Here is a 19,879-nt window from a genome sequence, read left to right as displayed (position 1 = left end):
CACAGGTGTTCACCCCATCGGTCCCTTTTGCTGTCAGTCCTGCCCTTGGCAGTGCTTCCAGTTTGGTCTTGACTCCCTGATTCTCCCTAGGTGGGACACCTCCATCATGGCTGTGCCAAGGACATCACAGTGACCTTGATGTCAGATGTCCCAGTCACCTTCAGGAGGCACCTTGTGAAATGTAAGGTGACCAAGATCGACTTTGAGCTGCCAAAAAAGAAGGTTCAGGACTGGGATGACCAAATGACCATTGTCATGTGGAAGAATACCACCAGGAAAGACCCGGCAGCCAGGTGGCCTAAAATAAAGAAGGTAAGAAGCAAAACAGAAAAAAAAACCCCAACCCAGCTTTTACAAAAAGAACCACCATAGCACCATCACTGCTGGCTGAGCAGCTCCTGCGTCCTCTGGACATTGGACAGACGTGAGGTTCACCAGCTGTGCATTCCAGAAAAGAGGTGGAAGCACAGTGACCAGATACACTCACACAAGATGGGGAAGCCTTCTGACAAGAGACCTTTAGCCACACATAGCTATCAGTCTGCACCACAAGCACAAGTGTTGCAGCCCGTATTGAATGGAAGGCAATGCTTTATGATTTTATCCCATTTTATGCTGTTAGAAATATCTTCATCTGATTTGGTACCCTTTCACCAACAAGGAATTAAGTCTGCTGCACTCTCTGTCTCTTCTTTTGAAGTGGAGAGAAATCCACTTCTCCTGCATATGCTGGTGAACTCCAAGTTTTGTCTGCATGGGAATTTGCTTGTGGTCTTTGTATTGTGTGGGATATCTCATCATGGAGTAACCCAGGCACTGTATGACTCTACGGAGGAGTCCAGAGAAGGATCATCTCCAGAGACTCTTGCTTTTATTGTCATTATTGCCAAACACACTCCTCTTGGTTGAAAGTTCTTTCCCAGTTTTTATGCCTCTAAAGCATCCTCTTTTCTATCAGAACATCTGCAACTGGAGACTTTCCCAGTGAGATCTTTCACATTCCAAAATGCACATCCCCAGCTCCCAGCAGTGTGGCTGTTGCTCCAGACATGACATCTGGAGAGCACTTGCTCCTAAGACAAGAACAAAAAGATGCTTTCTAGAACTCTTCAGTCTTGGGGTCCTCCATCCACAGAGCTCTGGCAGGGGAGCCCTAATTTTGAGACCTGCTGGATTTATAGGGGACCAGAAAAAAAGCCAGTCACTCTGCAAGGTTGAAGTAAAGGGACTGGAATGCAGCTATAGTCTCCATGGGGATATTAACAGCTGTGGTAGTGACTGCTTGGATCAGTGGCTAGAAACAACTACTGCAGCAGAACAGTCCCAATTTGGTCATCTTTCCAGGGAAGTAAAAGTGGATGGTCCTTTCTAGTCTCTCTATGAGGCTGATCTTGGAGGCCAGAAGACTGCCCTTCTCAGCCTGACTTTCTGGGCTCTGCTCAGTGATTCCTCCCTCCTGTGTTTGCAGGTGGTCAAGACAGCCCCAGAACCAGCTCACACTGTGGTGGAGAAGAGCAGGCAGGAGGTCGAGGTGTACCTCAGTGCCATTGTTGCCTACGCCCAGTTCCACCTGGACACGATCATGGTTCAGTTCAACAACACCTTGCCCTCCGAGACAAGGACAGCCACGTGAGTGCTGGAGGCCAGGCACAGCTCCTCCTGTGAGCAGGAGCTGCCTTTGCCCAGGGCTGGTGCAGTGCCTGCTTCCCAGAACTCCACCCCAGCCAAAACTATCAGCTGCCGGGGGCTATGTACAAATCAGGGAGGGACGGGACTGCTGGGGAATATGTCTTTAGCCGTTTTATTTTCCAGCATCAGCCTCATTACACGGTTATGACAAAAGGAAGATGCCAGCAACTCCCATCCCCAGCAGTAGATAAAGAACTTAATGTTACAACTTACTTTAAAAGTTTTTTGACCAATCACACAAAGCAAAAGCATATTGACAGTAGTTCCATCCAACTGCTGTAAGCACATGTACCTTCAGTTAAAACAATGTTTGCTTATTTTGAATACAATACTGTCAATACAAAACATTGTGGTGAATGTTTTAAGTGTGGGGACACGAGGCTTGACTCCATTTTTCTTAGAAGGTTGATTTATTATGTTATAGATTATATTAAAATACTACATTAAAACTATGCTAAAAGAATAGAGAGAAAAAATAATCAGAAGGCTACAAAGAGCAACACTAGAATAGAATACATAACAAAAATCCTGTGACTGCTCACAGCCTTGACACAGGCAGCTGTGATTGGTCATCAATTGAAAACAATCCACATAGACCAATAAAAGATGCACCTGTTGCATTCCACAGCAGCAGATAGTTATTGTTTACATTTCTTTCCTGAGGCTCTCAGCTCCTCAGGATGGGAAAAATCCTAGCAAAGGATTTTTCATAAAATATCATAACTACACAATACCTGCTTGTAAGCCTTAAAACACAATGCACAGAGCTCCATTATTAAGCTTAGAACTTCCTAATAACTCGCTAGATATACTTTTCAGCAGCTCAAGGAGTTATTCTAGACAAGCATTAAGACACAGACCATTGTTCTATTTGTCTTTACTTACTTTCTACTTCTTACATCATTTTTCTGCTGACAAATCTTACTGCTTAGCTCTAATCATGGTTCTGCTGTCTCTGAGGCTTGCCTTTTGTACCTTTCCCAAAGCCCTCTGATTTTAAGGAGTCCCACAAAAACCAGCACCGGCCCCTTTACGTGCATGCGAAGCCAAGCAGGAGATGGTTGTCAGGAGAGGCTCAATGCTGCCATAGGTTTCTGCTGAGAACAGCCATGGCTTTGCTTTCCCTGCAGATCACCTGTCCTCCTCTGCTCATGAATAAATTTGCAGTCAAACCGAGACCTAAAGCCCAGAGTAAGCCCCTTAGCTTCAATGTGCTGAACACCATGTTGGCCCTTTCCTCTAAACTTCCAGACTTTGAAATACTTTCTTGGGCCACCCAGGACAGCAGTCTGAGCATGGCAGGGTTGCCTGGGGAAGATGCTTCTCAGGAGAAAGTGGTACCAGGAGTCCATCAGACAATATTACTGTACTGTTTGCTTTATACTTAATGGGCTTTCTGTTTTTTCTAATTCCTCCTACTTGCTTTTCAGTTTCACGATGCACAACACAGGGGAGGTAGTCCTGAAATACTCCTGGGAGAAAGCTGCAGAGACTGAACCAGTGAAGGAGCCATATTCAACCACTCTGATGCGTAAGGGCATTTCACTTGCTGAGGGCCTGGGGAGAAGACCCTGCACTTCACTCCAAAACATTAATTGTTTTTTCATCCTTGTCCATCCATCCACTTTCATCAGCATCTTCCCAGCTGCAGCTGGAGAGTTTTCTCCTTGTCCCCCTCTGCCTTTCAGCCCCTTCTGTTCTTCTCTGCCACTCCTGCTCTGCAAAGGAGCTGAGCCAGGCTCTGGGGACAGCCACGTGCTGGGTCAGGACTGGGAAGGGGGATGTCAGGTCATCTCTTTGAGGAGTCTGAGACTGGGAAAAACGGTGGTGTAACGAGCGAGCTGCCCTGCAGCCACTGTCTGTGCGCAGTTCCCCACGGCAGGGCAAATGCAAAGTCACTGTCTAAAGCCAGCTCTCCTGCTTGGCACAGGAGTGTGTGCTGCAGGCAGAGACCCTGCTCCCAGAGGCTCTGTTTCCTGCCAGAAGAAAGTACTTAGCCAGAGATGCTCCAAGTGCATCCCAGCTCTCTTCCACCCACCTGCAGCAGGAGGCAGAGCTGCTGGGAAGACAGGATTTTGTCTTGGAAAGGTGTCCTCTTCCTCCCTGCAGGTCGGTTCCTCTCCTACGATACCATGAAGCATTGCAGAAAGCTGCTGAGTCTTTTCTGGTGGGAGCAGGACCATCCTCCTGAGACGCCTCCTAAAGTGCGGCGGCTGCGGCGGCCTGCCAAGCAGCAGCAGCAGGATTCCAAGCAGGAGCAGGATCCCGAGCACCAGGAGGAGCAGCCAGAGCAGCAGCAGCAGGAGCAGCACGAGCAGCAGGAGCACTCCAAGAAGCTGCGCCGCTCAAAAGAAAAGAACCTGTCTCCAAAGCGTGCCAGCTCCTCCCTGGATGTCTTCACCGATGCTAAGCATGACCTGTTCTCCATCAGCCCCTAAATGGCACCATCCCTCCTGGCCAGAAGCAGACCTTTCACCTGCAGTTCAAGCCAAAGTGCACCAGGAATTTTAAGACCACCCTGCTGTGCAGGTGGGAAACGTCTACACGCTTGCCAACTCATGCTACTGCAGGGTGTCACTGAATCACAGGGTGGGACAGGGTGGAAGGGACCACAGTAGGTCATCTGGTCCCACTTCCCTGCTCAAGTGGGGTCATCCCAGAGCACATGGCACAGGGCTGTGTCTGGAGGGCTCTGGAATAATTCCAGTGAAGGACACTCCACACCATCTCTGGGCAACTCGTTACCTGCACAGGAAAAAAGTTCTTCCTCAGGTTCAGGTGCAATTTCCAGTTCAGGTTCTGCCCATTGCCTCTGCTCCTAGTGCTGGGCATCACCAAGCACAGCCTGGTTCATCCCCTAACACCCTCCCTTCAGTCCCTCTGACTGGGATGGGGAGGTGGGAGACAGGCAGCCCCAGAGAGGCAGCAGAAGCACCCACACGAGCACAGAAAGATCATCATCTGGCCTTGGTAGGGAGGCACTGGGAAAATAGACACTGTATGAAACAGTAAGCTCCTGGAGGCTTGCAAATCTGGAACAAGAGATCCAGGGACCAGACAGTCCCAAGCTCTGCTTCCCTTTGGGACAAGCAAGGCCTGCTTCTCTACATGGGACCCTGTGTGCTGTAGTTGGTGCCCAGGCATTTAACTGGTCATGTTCCTGCCCTTGCAGCTCTGCAGCCTCCATGCAGCGAGTGCAGTTGTTTCATTTGCTGCTCGCTGCTTGCACAGAGAGAAGATGCAGCACTGTGTGCTCTGCAAGGCGACGGAAAAGCGGCTGGCTGGGAATGTTCATCTGGCTAATACCAGTCCCTTTCTTCCTAGGATTCCTAACCTGGAGCCAACTCACAAGATGGGGCAGGTGACTGTGAAAGGCAGAGTCCAGGAATGGAAGAATCTCGAGGAACCATTAGTGCAGATGGAGGAAGGCCAGGGACCCAAGGAGGAGGTGCTCTGGAGACCACCACCCGAGGGACAGCATTTGTGTGAGCTGGAGCATCCAGCAGGAGCCGGCGACATCGTGCCTTCTGAGGATGATGATGATCTCCCACTCTTCACCAGAGATGTCTGGAGCTGCCCTCCCAAGCTCCAAGAACATCTTTATCTTACCTTTTAGTTAGCTAAGTTACCTAACTAATTGTTTGTTAGATTGACAAGTAGTTGATAATTGTCAGTTCATTGTTAATAAACAATTGTTAATAAATTGTTAATTGTCATCTTGTCTTGGTTTTAAAGACAGGTGTCTGCGGGACCTCTCTGGAATGGAGAATGTGACCCCCTTCTCTCCATATTATTATAATTTTGAAATTAAGGGGCTTTCAGGAAGAGATATGGGAAAAGGAGTAACAGTTCTTTGCCAGTATGTACAACAAGGCAAACAAACAACAACACCAGCAGCAACAACAAACAGAACCAGGTGCCCAACCACAGCCTTCCCTTGGCTGTAGGCACTTTCCCTTTGGTGTAGTTCCTGTCACAGCCAGGCAGGGAAGGGAGGCAAATAATGAATAAAGCAATTGCTAGAGAAACTTTAATTATTATTGAGGGGCCCAGAAAGGGACCCAGCACCCGAGGTGTGGCCTCACCAGTGCCCAGCACAGCCGGACAATCACTGCCCTTGTTGGGAAGGGTGAAAGTTTGACAAGGATGTCTCACAGAAATGTATGCTTGGCAGAAAGATTTTTGAGTGTAGAATCTGAAGAAGGAATAGAAATGAAAGCAAGTTTTGATGTAGAAGAAAAGAATTGCTGAGCCAGTAGTACTGGATAGCTAAGAAGGTAAAGGATATGTTAGTTTGTTGTAGTGTGTTTTTATACTTTGTAATGGTTTTGGTTTTGTATCCCCTTATTTTTCCCAAATGGTTTCCTCCTGATCGTACCCCTTCCCTTTACCTGTGGAATCCCTCTCCTTTGTTGAGATTATCCCCAAATCCCCGTCAATCTGTCAATCAGGCTCTCTGTCAATCACTCTGTCAGCATCCCATCCTTCCTATCTAGAACTTTCAGTTCAGGTCATGGAGTGATTAGTCAGAGGCCAGGGGTCAGCCCCCCAAGTGCTACCCCTATACGCTATCCCAAATGTCCATTCCCCAAGTTTTCACCCCTGAAAGTTCTTTATTGGTCAGCAAACTTATCTATTTTTTGGTTCACACCTCCCTTTAAAATGTAATCTTGGCACCTCTCCCAGGTACTCTGGGCAGGGGCCCCCTGAGGTGGGGAGCTCCCAGGAGCTCCGAACAAAACCTTGGATTAACCCCTGCTAAGAGTCGGTCCTTTCATGCTCCACCCATGTCTCCAGCGTCTCTTCTGCTGCAAAGGTGACTAGCCTAGCTGCCCTCGGTACCCTCGGGGCACAGGAGAGTGTCCCCCTGCTGTCGGCCTTGTCGGGGCTGCCCGGCGCTGTCTGCCGACCCGGGGCTGGCCGGGGTTCCTGGGGGGCTCCCAGAGAGATGGAGACATTAGTTAGAGCGTGTTTTTATGGCTTAGAGCAAAGGATAAACCCACCTCAGACAAGAAGATGTTTTTACCAAGCAAAAAGATTCCACAGGCAAACACAACTGCTGATGTTGCAAGTAGAAAAAAGGTCTCAGAATTTTCTACTGCAAGGAAACTGAAAAACAATTTCGTGCTTCAATTGTAATGTACTAACTTTTAGTGATTGAAGTATTGTTACATGAATATGATAATTATAGTAGTTATGATAAGCTATAGGTAAAACTTAAGGTATAGATTGGTTCTTCTGTGTGAGGATACTCAGCAAAGAAAATTTTATTATGCATTGTAACCAAAATTCAAGGGACTCCAGGCTTGGAGCTGGAGCTGACAGCTGTAGGCGCAGGCTCTGTCACCCACAACCCTGGCCTGCTGAAACATCTTGGATACAATAAACTGCATTTTGAAGAGCCGCCTGGAGTCCCGCATCTCTCATTCAGGCTCTTGCTGCCCTGGTCCTCAGGGCTACACTATTGCTGATACAGGCCCGGAGCTATTGGCCTTCTTGCCCACCTGGGCACCCACCTGGGCACCCACCTGGGCTCAGGTTCTGTTGTCATTCAGCTTCCCAACCACTTTCCACAGCTGGGAGCTGCAGAGGGTTAGTGTGGCCAAAGTGTACGACCTGGCCCTTGGTCCTGTTTAACCTCATGCCAGTGGTCTCAGCCCATGGATCCAGCCTGTCCAGGACCCTCTGCAGCCTTCCTGTCCTCCAGCAGATCCGCTGAAAAATATTATTGTAAGCACTGATTGGCGAGGGGCAGCATGGCCATGGCCAGCAGTCCCAATGCCCAGGGGGTGGGGGGAGATGGGATCTTTGTTTTCCAGCCAGGCTCCCAGCCAAGAGCAGCCAAAGCCGAGGTAGAAGACAGATGTTGTGCGGCAGCCAGGAATTCAGGTCAAAGCTGCATTTTCTCCAGAAAAACAAAACAAAACAAAACAAAACAAAACAAAACAAAACAAAACAAAACAAAACAAAACAAAACAAAACCAAACCAAAAAAAAAAGCCTTTAAAGTGTAAGGGGAAATTCTTGTTCCAGCCCCATCCTTGGCCAGAGAATGTATGTGCAATATTGTCCAGGAATTGAATGTATTGAATGTAAGGAATCCAGATATGACATGCTATCCAAGAATCGCATGTAGTGACTTGTTATCTAGGAATCACATGCTGGGAAGCCAGACACAGCCTGTTAGACAGTGATTGTATGCAAGGAACCCAGATGTGGCACATCAGATGGGGTTGGATGCAAGGAATCCAGATGTGCTGCGTTATCCCAGAGCAGCAGGGGGGGTGAGAAACAGACAAACACACAGAGGCTGCACCTTCTTGGGGAGTGCTTGACCTCTGACCCAGCTTGGCATCATCCAAAGAAGGACACTGAGGTGCTGGAGCAAGTCCAGAGAAGAGAAAGCAAGTTGATTAAAGGTCTAGAGAATAAGTCTGATGAGAAATGGCTGAGAGAAGCAGGGCAGCTGGGGAGGGCTCAGTCTTGAGCAAAGGAGGCCCAGGGGGAACGTTGTCACCCTCTACACCACCCTGACAGGAGGCTGTAGTGAGATGGGGATTGGGCTCTCCGCACAGACAACCAGTGACAGGACAAGAGGACACAGGCTTAAGCTGCACCAGGGAGGTTAAGTTGGACATCAGGAGGAATTTCTTCACAGAAAGGATTCTTAAACATTGGAAGGCACTGCCCAGGGAGGTGGTGGAGCCACCATCTGGGATGGTGTTCAAGGACCAGCTGGACATGACACTTGGTGCTCTGCTCTGGTTGACAAGGTGGTGTTTGGGCCAAAGCTTGATGGAATGATCTCAGAGATCTCTTACAACCCAGTTGGTTCTGTGATTCTCTGACATTAACACCTGATAAAGACAGGGAATCCTTTCAAATTAAGTATGATAAACGATAACATTTTGTAAAAGGGTTTCACAGGAGCTCACGTATTGCCCTGATCAATCTACATGATAGACATAATTCCCTAGAATTGTTAACTGTTCTCTGGTCTTTTTATCCACAAAGCACACCGTATTCAAGAGTCTTAGAGCTCTAATGAATCTCTAAATCATATTGGGGGTGGAATCAAATAACAATTTAATTGCTAATAACAAGAATCCTGTTAAATTATTTGAGCAGGAAGAGCAACTCCACCTGCCTTTGAAAATTTGTAATAAAGTTAATGGTACAAATTCTTCAGCAGCAATTGTTTGGATCATCTCTGGATATAACATATAGGTGATTTCACCATGATTTTCTTGAATGGTTCCTAAATTGCACTGTGTTTTCTTAATCATTGTGCATGTTTTCCTTCATTTTCTAGCCTGTGTAAGCAAGGACAAAATACATAAGATACAAATTCATGAAGAAGTCTGGAGTTTCTGGATTGGTTCATGCATAATCTGTGACCAAAGCCTCATGTCAGTCATACAGTGCAGTGTCCAGCTCAGCAAAAAGATTTTCAGCTTAGAAAAGCACAGTTTTTTAAATCAAATATGTTACCTTTATGTATTTAGTGTCTATTTCTATGATGCCTGCCTTTGACTTGCTCTTGCATGGCTTACATGCAAGACACTCAAAAGACACTCCAGAAGAACTCGGTCAGCTGACTCCAGCCTGAAGCAGGTTCAAACCAGTGCTCTGGCCAGAATCTGCTTTTTGGTTTGGTTTGCATGGTGACATTCTGACATGTTAAAGTTGAAAGTGAAGTCTTGACTTGAATTAGTCTAATAAAACATTGTCTATCTGGAATAGAAAAGACCATAATGCCAATCTTTATCAAAGCCTTAGAAATTGACTTGGGAAGAAGAAATTAAAAATCCTTTTATGTATGTAATTGGAAGAGAATTTTGTGTTCTAGCAGCTTCTCATGATTGATCCTAATGGTGAAAAATTTATTGAGATGAGAAGAGAGGAGCAAGAAATGTGCCTGCCTGTATGTTTCCTCTTGCTGTCTAACAGAAGCTGCATCACTGGAAAATGTGATCTAATGAGAATGTTCATTTTTTCAAGAGGAGACTAAACTGCTTTATAGAGTTCTGGATTGAGACAAATGACTTTTAAAGCCCAGAAATTAAATTTTGAAATGTGTCAACTTAGATCCTAGCTTTGTTTTCAGCTGCTGCTGAAGCAGGTTTTCTCTTTTGGTGTCTAACTGACATACTGTATGAACACTTAATAAATAAGTTTTACATAAGATGGTGGAAAAAGATGATCTATTGCCACACTTTCTTTGCCTGCATCACAGCCTGTGTATTATTACCTCTAAGGATCTGTGGGGAATCAAGTTATCCTGATAGGTGTATTTTTACTAAGCTTTTACTCTAGAGAGTTGCCAGAATGTGGTTTGTATCTGTTATTGATTAACAGCTGAATTAGGAAGATGGAACTAAGCTGTTCTTGAGAATCAGCTCCTGGGATTCTATCAAGATGCTATGGAAGAATAGCATGTGAAGTAATATATTAGCAGCTTAGTATTTATAGAAAAATAAGAAGTGGTGAAAAAGAAAGCCAGTATCTGGCAATTGAAAGAATTCTTGAAGTGGCAGAATTGCTGCAGAAGATCTTTACTATTAGGATACACAAGACAGATGATGGACTTTGGCCCATTTTTAGCATAAGAGATTTGATAACAGAACACCTTGGCAAGAACAAACAGCTTTGAAGATTGCAAGAAGATTAAAACAGATGGGTGTCACAGACATATGTTCTGGAAAAATCCCTTTGCCCAGGATTCTTCTCCTGGGAAGCTGAGAAGCCTCAGAGGAAAACAGTATTATCTCATTTGCTTCTCCTCTGTTTTGCTGCTTTGGAATGTGGTTGGAGATTGTTTATCCAACAGGTGATTGTTTCATTGGTTTCATGTGAATGGTTTTGACTCAATAGCCAGTCAGGGTCAAGCTGTGACCAGGCTCTGGAGAGAGTAATGACTTTTCATTATTCTCTTTTAGCCTTCTGTCTGCATCCTTTCTGTATTCTTTGGTATAGTTTAGTATAGCATTCTTTAATATAATGCAGTATCATAAAATAATAAATTAGCCTTCTGAGTACATGGAGTCAGAATCATCATTCCTTTCTTTGTCTGAGAACCCTGCAAATACAACAGATGGGTTTACCAGAAAAGAGAAAATTGCATCAGACTCCTGCAAGCAAGAGATATTTAAAATATATAAATTTGTTTATGTGATGATTAGCCAAATCATTGCAGTAAAACATTACTAGTCTTCCTAGAATAAGCATATAAGTGTCCTAGGGTGATGTTATGATGCTTTTATCCCCAGTTGTGTGTTCTGTTGATGCTGGATATTATATTCTGTGCCTGCAAGCCTGACTCTGAGAGCAAAGGCAGGGAGAAGAAGCAGCATGGAGTTTGTTATCAGCCTGCTCTCACTCCTCCACTGTGGTGTCTGGGCACGGACGGGACAGAACACGGTGCTCTGTTGTTTTTTAGTTAGTTTTGCTAGCTGAGGCAGAGAAGTTTTCCCTGCACTGGTTTTCGTTCCCTTTTTTTGGAACTGTTCAAACCTGCTCCAGACTGGGACCCAGGGGAACAGCGAGAGCTCGCACTTTGTAGCCTGCCAGGGCCTACTCTGGGCAGCAGCCTTTCCCAGTGCCAGAGGGACTGATAACAGAGCGACCAGCCACCAGAGAGACTTTCTGAATTTGTCATCTCTTCAGAGCGACAAATGAGTTTTGTCCTGTGGTATTGTTCGTTTTTTGTGCTGGGGAGCCCTTTGCCTGTTAAATAAACAGGTTTTTCCACTTCTCTCTGAGGAAATTCTTCCCAAAAGAGTTGGGGAGAGAGGCCATGTGAGTTTGCTTTCTGGGGGGGCCCTTTTGGAGGATTTCTTCCAAATTTGCCCTAAACCAGGACAGAGTCTTACCAGTTCCTCATCCTTCAAAGGACACAAACCTGATGAGTTGTGGTTCCCACTCCAGTGGCTGCTCTTGGACCTCCCTCCATAGCCAGAGCACAGCTTCCTTTTCCCAGAAAGTCCCTGGCACTGGAGGGATGAAGGAAACAGGACAGGCTGCGGGGATCAGGGGCAGGGCAGAGCCAGGGAGAAGAATGACTTTTGCATTGGATGGAGCTGTGATTTCCCTTGGCTTTGTTGGCTGACAAGAAATGAACATCCCCCTGTGTCTCGGGCAGCTCCTTCTCCAAGGAAAGCAGGTGGGAGTTGGAGCCAAGGAGCTGAAACCTGCAGGTGCAGCCTGGGCTGGAGGGAGCTCAGATTTGCACGAGGCTGCTCTGAGTGCCAGGGCTTGGATGGGGGAAATGGTGGGGTGGGGGCAGGGACAGAGTCTGATTGATTGTCAGCCATGAAGGGTCTTGATTTTCAAATCTATTCAAACTGCATGAGGAGGTACTTGGATTCAGTGTCAATTGGAAATTGCACATATCCATGTGTTAACAGGAAGAAAAACCAATACAGGACCTAAAAATCTTTTCTCATGGTGTTTTTAAATATGATATATTCAGTTTGAATACACTTCAAGCCTCTGGAGCAGTAAAATTCAGCAGGAGCCTCTGCAAGTTGCTGAGGATGTCAGCAGCCCCCACTGAGGCCATCCCTGCCCAGAGAGCGTGGGGGAATGGGCAGACAAGGAGAGCGTCCCTGGGGCTGGGCCAGCAGAACTCAGAGGCACCAGCGGCTCCAGCTGGGAAATGGAGTGTGGAATGTGGCTGGGAAAGCCCTGCCTGGGCTGTGCCAAGCAGGACAGACAAGCCCAGACACTCATCCCTCCAAAAATTAATTAAATGTCTCAATAAGACATTAAAAAGTAATTAGAATTGTTTCTGTACTTTGAGTTGGATGCACTGGAGAAATACCAACAAGAGATATTCAATTCACAAAAAACACTTCTCAGTGCATTAACTTGGCCCATTGATTCCATGAGGCCCTACAGTGTCAGAATGGCCCCTTGGTCTCACAGGGCCCCACAGTGTCACCATGGTCCCTTGGTCTCACAGGACCCACAGTGTCACCATGGTCCCTTGGTCTCACAGGGCCCCACAGTGTCACCATGGTCCCTTGCTTCCATGGGCCCTGTGCTGCTGCATTCCCCCCTCCCCTTCTCAGGCTGCCCTGCCAGCTCAGAAATGCTCCTTGGGCCTCGGCCTTGGCCAACAGCCCCTGGGCTCAGCTCCTCTGCAGCTCAGCACAAACACTGTCTGCTCCAGGCACTGCTGTGCCCAACCAGCTCCTGGTTTCTGGAGGAGCAGCCCTGGCAACTGGTTTTGTTCCCTCAGTGGCACAACATCCCTGTTCTCACAGTGCCAAAGAAAGCTGTTGATGCCAAGTGTGGCCAGGAGGAACCATTGCTGTGACTGCAGCCCCTCTCTTGGGGCCCTACAAACAGCGCTGCAAAAGGAGCCCCTTGGAGCTCTCCTGGGCCAGCGACTCCCTCTGAGTGGGGCCTCTCCCAGCCGGGAACTCTCCCGTTTGCTACACTCGGGGATCCTGAACAGCGAGGGAGCCTGGGCCGATCCCCCCACTCCTCCAGGCTCAACCCTTCACCCACTGGGGAGATGCCAAAGCATCCACAGGGAGCATTTCCTGCCCTCAGGGGAATTTCTCACAGGTGCCTTGCACTGCCTCTTTGTGTCTGTGTGCACACAGGAGTGCCTGTGCTGGGGAGATGTGGCAGAAATGCTGCTCTCGGAGGGGTTGGAGTGCCTTGGATAGCTGAGTCAGTCAGGTCTGTAAGTGAGGTTAAGTCATGAGGAATAACCCAAGTTAAATGCTGCTAGGAGTTGTTCTTATGCTAAGTTCTTATGCTTAATATAAGTAATAAGCTGAGTTAAATACTGTTGAGTGTTATTCTTCTGTTAAATTGCTAAGTCAAGGGTTACAAGTTAGGTTAAATACTATTAAGCTCTGTTCTTTTCCTACATTGTAAAGTTGAAGGGATCAGTAGGTTAAGATATAAGTTAAGTCTTTTTAAGTTTGAGCTCTGTAAGCTTTTGGGTCGTATTCCTTTTATCCTTGCCCTCACAAGGCAAGGATATCCTTGTCCTTGTATCACATACAGGAACAGTTCTCAGTTCACTTCTGGTTTGATTGCCTGGATTTTGTTTGGTTTTTTAGTTGCTTTGTTTCCTTGTTGTGCCTGAAGTGTCCAGTCAGGAGCAGAGTGACTCTTGCCAAGGAACTTTGTGGTGATGTTGCTTAATATTAAATCTGGCTTTTGCTGATCCCTTGCTGGGGATTTTCTCAGCACTCTCGAGCCCTCATTCGTAACAGGGTGAAGGAGCCCTGGCCCAGGCTCTGGCCCTGGGGGACACAGGGACACTGTTGGGGGTCCCTATCCCCCTGTCCCACCCCCCAGAGCCCCGGCCCCCTGTCCCTGTGTCAGGCTCTGGGGTCGATCTCGTGGAACATCCTCTGGGGGAGGCTGCGGCGCTGGGGGCGGGGGGACCCGGGGGGACAGGGGACCCCACTGTGCACGAGCAGTGTTGGACTGCTCTGGGGGAACTGTGAGGGGGGGCTGGGGCAGAGTGACCTCCCCAGTGACCTCACACAGCCCCTGTGATGTCACACAGCCCATTTGTGATGTCCCAGCCCACATTATGATGTCACGTTTAATGTTATGATATTACACAACCTACCCTGGCATGTCACACAGCCATTCTGTGATGTCACATCCCGTCTGTGATGTCACACAGTTACCCTGTGATGGCCGATTCCATTTTATGATGTTCAGTCTATGATGTCACAGAGCCTACTCTATGATGTCACAGGCAACTCAGTGATGACACACACAACTGCTCTGTGATGTCACAAAGCCCTTTCATGATATCACAGGGCCAGTGCTGGGATATAAGTTTCTGATATCATAAAGCTGCTCTGTGATGTCACGGAAGATTTGGTGATGTCACAAAGTTACCATGTGATGTCACAGTCTGTTCTGTGATGTCACACCTGGCTCTATGATGTTGCGCCATCACCCGGTGCTGTCACAACCCACTCTCTGATGTCAGAGGGCCACCCTCCATGATGGCAGACTCTGCTCCATGGCCTCACATCCCACTCTGTGACATAACAGACAGTTCTGTGATGTCACAACACCGTCAGTGATGTCACAACACCCTCAGTGATGTCACAAAACCCTCTCTGTGATGTCATACTGCCACTCTGTAATGTCACAGCACATACTTTGACCTCACAATCTGCTCTATGATGTCATACTGCCATGCCATGATGTCACAGCCTGCTCTGTGATGTCACACAATCCCCTCTATGATGCTGGAGCTGCCCAGTGACCTCACACAACAAACTCTGTGATGTCATAGCCCAACCTGTGACCTCACACAGCCCACTCTGTGCTGTCACACAGCCCCTTGCTGACATCACAGCTGCTCTGTGCCTCTAGGACACAGCCACAGAGGTGCTGCTGTGACACAGCCCCCTCTGGGACATCCCCCAGCCCCTGCCAGTGCTGAGCCCCTGTCAGCTCTGGCTGTGCCCTGCTGGTGTCCCTGAGCTGCCCTGGCAGTGCCCCAGCCCTGCTGGGCTGTGCCCAGGAGCTGCTCCTGGCCAGAGCTGTCTCTCTGCAGCGCTGCCCTTGCCAGGAGCTGCCTCTGGGCCAGGAGCCCGGCCCAGCTCAGCAGCACAGACACAGCACCAGGACTTTAATCACCCTCTGGGGCTTTGGTACTCTTTGCATCAGACTCAGTGCCTCAGAATGTGCTCAAAAAACTTCTCAGAGACTCAAAAGGGAGTGAAACACTGAAGTTTCTCATACTTAAAATAAATCCTTTTGAGGAACAGGACCAAAAAAGTATCCCCATGTTCCAGGTAAAGCAGAACACTGGAGGCAGTGATGACAGCTGGGGACAAGCAAGGAAAAGGTGTTTCTGATGCTGAGAAAACCTGTGCCTCTGTCCCTGCAGGCTGTCGTCATCCCCCGGCTGCCCCACCTGGCTGGCCCCTTCCTTTGCTGACAGCTCTGCCTCCTGCCTGCCTCTGCCTGCCCACACAAAGCCTTGGGCTGCTCCAGGCTTCTTCTGGGGGATGTGTTGCACCACAGCCCTGCCCTGGCAGGGAAATTCCTTTCTCCTCATGTCCAGTCTGGGCCTCCCCAGCTGCCCCTGTGTTGTGTTCCACCACAGTGAGGGGCGCAACAATTCCCTCAGGGCCCAGAGTCTCAGACCTCAGGCAGGCACCGATGACCAACAGGGAAAGGAAGGCAACAGGATGGATCTTGTTTAGCAAAACCCAGGATCCTTTATTGTGCCAGGGAACCAAGAGAAGAAATGAAGGGGGTGGGGTCATGGGTTTAGAGGTGAAGTTTAGGGTCAGGGTCTAATAGCAGAAGGAGCAGGGGACTGGAAATGGGTGGATCAAGGAGGACAACCAAAAAAAAATCTAAGCTGGAGACATTGCAGTAGAATTTAAACCAATGAGGGTACAGAAAAGGAAGAACATTCTGGGGCCATTCCTTATTTGACCAGATGGGGTGGAGTGTCTTTTCCCGGGATTGCAGAGGCACACCCCACAGGGTGGAGGGGTGGAATCTGCTTTCAATTACACCCCTCGCCCAATGGTGTCTGTCTGGGTAGAATCCCTACCTCATGGGGCAGGGGCACTCCACACCCTTGGTGCCATTATTTCTTTCTCTAGCTGCTTTTTACAAGAAAAACTCCTCTCTGATACCATCCTTCACTCCCTCCCGGACTACTCCTGTTCTGTCCTCAGTCTCAACACCACTGAGCCCAGAGCCATCAGCCTCTCCCTGCTGGTTATGTGATGAGGCCTCCAAACCCCATCTTGGGAGATTTTTCAGTCTTCTCCAAGGTCTGTGAAAATGGAAAAATAGTGGTCAAAGTTATTTTCTCCCAAATCTTGCAGTGACAGGATGAGGGCCAACATCTTTCAACTGAATGAGGGTGGATTTACATTTGTTAAAAGGAGGAAATATTTTACAATGATGAGAGTGGCCCAAAACTGCAACTGTTTTTCCAGAGAATTGTCCAAGAGCAGGAGTTTTGTGCAGCCTGACATAGCGAAACCCTTTCCCCTCCCCAAGAACAGAATTCCTGTTGTGTGGGTTCTCTGATGTGCTGGGTGCCCTCACAACGCTTCTGGCCAGAATGTCTGCTGAGGGCAGCCAGGCTGCTGCAGGGCAGTGACCTCACAGCCATCACCATGGCAGCCCTGTCCCCTGGGCCTGGCTCTGCCCTTTCCTCTGCCCCTGCCTTGTCTCTGCTGGCATGAAGAGTTTTGTCATCAATATCTTGTCCCCAAGGTGCTGGGGCCAATGGCTTCCCAGGCAGGCTCCTGGAGCAGAAGTGGCTTTTCAGAGCCCAGGCAGAAATGAGCCCTGAGGCAGCAGCTCTGCAGTGCTGGCCACCAGGCCGGGCTGCCAAGGGAGGCTTCTGGCCATGCCCTGCAAGCAGCTGCTGCTGCCAAGGTGCCTTTGGTGCCTCAGGCTCTGCCTGGCACAGCTGCCAGCACGGCACTCTGCCCTTGTGCCCGAGCCCTTCCCTGTGCTGGGGCTGGCCTGGGGCTTTTCCTGCAGCGGGACCTGCCCTGCTCCTGGCACAGGAAAGGCAGTTCCTGCTGGAGCAGGAGGAACTGCCATGGGCTCCAACAACTCCAGCAAGACTCTGTTGACATCAAAATTGCTTCCTAGATCACTATATTCTAATAATTGTTATATCTCCTATACTGTGGAGTAAATAACTATCTTTTTTAAAATTTAATCTGTGGTGTAAACAAACCATTCTGTCAAATCATGATCAGAATCAATCAGAGCTGTATTTATATAAATTTATCTAGAATTCCATCGATAATCCTGTGGGACAAATTGCATTAAGGTTCAATTCTACCTGTCCAATCTTTTACACCTTTGACAAAGTCTGGGGCTGGGATTGGATCCAGCCACTCCCACTCTCCTGTACTAAAATAAATTTTGGAAGTCTAGGGGCCCTGCAGGGGTTTGAGGATCCATGGTGGCTGTTGGGTGTCATTTCTCCATCTCATGAATCTGCAGGAGTTTCTCCAATAAAGAAATAAAGCTTTTGCCTGAAGCTGCCACTGTGCCCATGACAGGAACCCCTGGGAGTGTCTGGGACATCCCGGCTCTTTGGCAGCCTGGGGACTCCTGGGATGTCACCGTGGAGCCCCCGTCAGTGCCTGTGACAGATCGGTGCCTTTGCAGCCCCAGGTGCCATGGGATGTCACCATGGAATGGCTGTGACTGGCTCTGATCACACGGCCCTTTACCATCCCCAGAAACCCCTGGGAGGTGTCCATGGAGCCCCTGTCTCTGCCTGTGACATTCCAGCTCTTGAACAGCCTGGAGACTCTTGGAAAGTCCCCATGGAATCCTTCTGAGTGCCTGTGACAAATGTGATCCTTGGCAGGCAACCATCCCCAGCCCCCTGCTGCTATGGTCAGTTTCCATGGCAACCATCCCCAGCCCCCTGTTGCTGTGCTCAGTTTCCATGGCAACCATCCCCAGCCCCCTGTTGCTATGGTCAGTTTCCATGGCAACCATCCCCAGCCCCCTGTTGCTATGGTCAGTTTCCATGGCAACCATCCCCAGCCCCCTGTTGCCATGCTCAGTCCCTCGGCAGCTCCATGCAGACCCCAGGCCAGGGGTGGGTGCCATGGACACCAGCTCAGGCCTGCAGCCAGAGCCCGTTGCCATGGCAACCATTGGCAGCACCATCCCCAGGGTCACGGGATCCCAGATCCACAGAACTGGCTGAGCTGGGAGGGACCCATCAGGATCCTGGAGTCCAACTGCTGGCCCTGCACGGGACACCCCAACAATGCCAGCCTGGGCCTGGCAGCGCTGTCCAAACGCTGCTGGAGCTCAGAGAGCCCTGGAGCTGGGAGCCTTCCCTGGGGAGCCTGGGTGTTCCGGGACTCCCCTGTCCCAGGTGCTGGGGTCACGCTTGCATTGGGGGTCCCCCTTCTCCTCGGTGCCCGCCCTCCCCAGCCTGCTGGCAGTCCCAGCAATCCTAAAACCTGCCCCCTCTTCACTCCCCATTCAGGGCTGCCGGGGCTTTTTGGGCTCCCTTCTCCCCTCATTCTCTGCTCTGGGCTGCAGGGGCTCCAAGGAGTCCCCCCTGCCCCTCTCCAGCCTCTGCAGGCTCCCGCCAATGGCGGCGCTCCCCCCTCTCTGGGCTCCCCACTTTGGGCTCCTGGGGGACACAGGGCTCTGCTCCTCCAGGCTGCCTCTGCCGCCAGCCGCCACCGCCACCCCCCCGATGTCCCCACAAGGGGCCTTTTCCGCTCAGCCTTGCACTTCTTCATTCTCCAAACATCCCCCCAAAAAACCCAACTGGGAGGAACTGGGAGTGACTGGGAACATGCTGGTGGTCACTGGAACAAACTGGGCTTATACTGGGATCAACTGGGATCATGCTGGAGGTGACTGGGATCATCCTGGCAGTGAGTGCCACTGCACTGAGGCTGACTGGGAGTGCTTGGCAGCAAATGGGATCATACTGGAAGAAACTGGGAGTGACTGGAACAAAAGGGAGGATGAAAGAGAGCCACTGGAACCATGTGGAGCACAACTGGTTCATACTGGCAGGGACTGGGAGCACACTGGGCTCATCTCTGGATCATACTGGGAGGGACTGGACTAATACTGGGAGAATCTGAGAGCGACTGGGAACACACCCTGCACATCATCCCCCATACTGGGCCTGACTGGGAGCAACTGGGATTATACTGGGACCACACTGGGAGGGCTGGCATGTGACTGGGATCCAACTGGAGCTTACTGGGATCATATTGGGGTTGAAAGGGAGTGACTGGGATCACACTTTGGCCTACTGGGAGCACCTGAGAGAAACTGGGATCATGCTGCAAGCAAACTGGAGGAACTGGGCAGGACTGGATGCATGCTGGAGGCAGCTGGGATATTCTGGGCATGACTGGGGGATCACACTGGGAGAACTGACACCTTCCTGGGGCCACTGGCGGCGCCTGGATATGACTGCAGACATGCTGGGACATACTGGGAAATGTTGGGGGGTTTTGTGGATTTTGGGGGTGTTTGGATTTTGGGGGTTTTATTGGTGCTTTTGTAGAGTTGTTTTTTTGAGGGGATTGGGGTTTTATTGAAAATTTTGGGGGTTTTTTTTTGTATTTTGGAAGGTTTTACTGGTATTTTGTTGGCAGTTTTTGCGATTTTCATAAATTCTGGGGGTTTTATTGGGATTTTTAGGAGATTTTGAG

The 19,879-nt window shown here is 49.2% G+C and overlaps 1 pseudogene; it reads right to left on the bottom strand.

Moving 5' to 3' along the window:
- The window catches only part of LOC135292575 (zinc finger protein 208-like), an 837,577-nt pseudogene that overhangs the window by 127,486 nt on the left and 690,212 nt on the right, over positions 1 to 19,879 (bottom strand).

The sequence above is a fragment of the Passer domesticus genome, unplaced genomic scaffold (genome assembly GCF_036417665.1).
Source record: "Passer domesticus isolate bPasDom1 unplaced genomic scaffold, bPasDom1.hap1 HAP1_SCAFFOLD_37, whole genome shotgun sequence".
NCBI classification, from domain to species: domain Eukaryota; kingdom Metazoa; phylum Chordata; class Aves; order Passeriformes; family Passeridae; genus Passer; species Passer domesticus.
Note: the sequence above shows the minus strand (reverse complement) of the source record. Positions and strands in the feature narration are given on the sequence as shown.